The sequence below is a fragment of the Dama dama genome, chromosome 1, assembly GCF_033118175.1.
Source record: "Dama dama isolate Ldn47 chromosome 1, ASM3311817v1, whole genome shotgun sequence".
NCBI classification, from domain to species: domain Eukaryota; kingdom Metazoa; phylum Chordata; class Mammalia; order Artiodactyla; family Cervidae; genus Dama; species Dama dama.
In genome coordinates, this window is record NC_083681.1 from 76391960 (window position 1) to 76393921 (window position 1962).

The window sequence follows — 1962 nt, forward strand, 5'->3', positions numbered from 1 at the left end:
GTAATGCCTACGTTTATTGTGGAAAATAAAAAAGTTTGTTTTATAAATATTAGTTCAGTTCAGTTCAGACTCTTTGTGACCCCAAGAACCACAGCATGCCAAGCCTCCCTGTCCATCACCAACTCCCGGAGTTTACAAATATTAAATTGCATTCAGTTGGATGTCCACAATTAGAGATATATAGTTTGAAAATTAGGGGAGACACGGTGTCTGGAGGCACAAAATTAGACTGTTGCAGCGTTTATTGGTCACAAAAAGGGAAATAATCACTTAAAGACCTAAGAAGTATCAGTGAGGTCTGGGACAATTCAGGACAGAAACCTTCTTTTCATGATTTGATCGACTCACATTGATTATGTAAATTACCTTAAGTGAGTCTCACTTTTACACTTTGTGACTTCACTGAAGTCCATTCCTGTCCTTTCTTGCTAATTCACTTAAAAAAAGTTAAGCTGAAACATTAATTCTTCCGGAAATTCTTCTCTGATTCTATTTTGATTGATACATTCCTGTACTGTGACTCTTAACTTCTGTGAATATCCTTATAACTTAATGCATGGGTCTGGAATTATCTGATCCCTAGTCGTGTGTTATATCATGAGGGCAAGCAACTCTACGTATTCAACTTGGCAATTAAAATGTCAATAACACATTGTATATGAAAAGATTCTCCACACACATTCTTTTAATTGAATTTGTAACAAAGAATGAAAATTATAATTCATTTAAAAATTTCCCCCTTGTTTTGTAGACACACTGCCTCTAATATGTGAACATAGCACCTATACAGACTAGATGGAACCAAGGAGCAATGTAACTTATTTCATCCTCTTGGGCCTCACACAGAATCCAAAGGAACAGAAAGTCCTTTTTGTTATGTTCTTGTTCTTCTACATCTTGACTGTAGTGGGCAACCTGCTTATTGTTGCGACTGTAGCTGTCAGTAAGACCCTGAACTCACCGATGTACTTTTTTCTTGCTAGTTTATCATTTATAGATCTAGTTTATTCCTCTTCTGCTTCCCCCAGATTGATTTCAGACTTGTACTTTGGGGAGAATACTTTGAATCCTGTATGACCCAGCTGTTTACAGAGCACTTTTTTGGTGGATCTGAGATATCCCTTCTGCTGGTGATGGCCTATAACCGCTATGTGGCCATCTGTAAGCCCTTGCATTATCTGGTGATCATGAGGCAGAGGGTGTGTGTTGCGCTGCTGCTGGTGTCCTTTGTTGGAGGTTTTCTGCACTCAATGATTCAAGTTGGCATGGTTTATGGGCTCCCATTCTGTGGTCCCAATGTCATTGATCACTTTATGTGTGACATGTTCCCCTTATTGAAACTCGTCTGTACTGACATCTTTGTCATTGGCATTTTAGAGGTGGCCAATGGAGGACTGATGTGCACTCTTTTGTTTCTGCTCTTACTCGCCTCCTACGGAGTCATCCTGCACTCTCTGAAGAACCTGAGTCAGGAAGGGAGGCGGAAAGCCCTCCAGACCTGTGGTTCCCACATCACTGTGGTTGTCTGTTTTTTTGTCCCCTGCATTTTCATGTATGCAAGACCTGCTAAGACCTTCCCTATTGACAAATCATTGAGTGTGTTTTATACAGTCATAAGCCCCATGTTCAACCCATTGATTTATAGTCTAAGAAGTTCTGAGATCATGAATGCTACAAAGAAGCTCTGGACAAAAAAAGTGAGATCAAGTAGCAAATAAGTGCATTGTGCATTACAGAGAAAGTAGTTTAACACTAGGAATTTACTTCAAATATCAAAGTCTATTGTTTTGATGAAAACTTTTCTTTTCTCTGAAGAATTTATCATGAGTTTTATTAAAGAATAGAATATTTGTTTATGTTATTAATAGTAGTTACCCTCCTTGAATGTAAACATCAATGTCTAGTCTATCACTGCAACTGGAAAGTTGAAATGGATTTAAAATAGAGTCAATAAGTCATATG

General features: G+C 38.2%; 1 pseudogene; it reads left to right on the top strand.

Annotated features, from left to right (window-relative positions):
• Nucleotides 1-795: 795 nt before the first annotated feature.
• On the top strand, nucleotides 796-1718 carry LOC133062726 (olfactory receptor 4A47-like; annotated as a pseudogene).
• The last annotated feature ends 244 nt before the right edge of the window (nucleotides 1719-1962 follow it).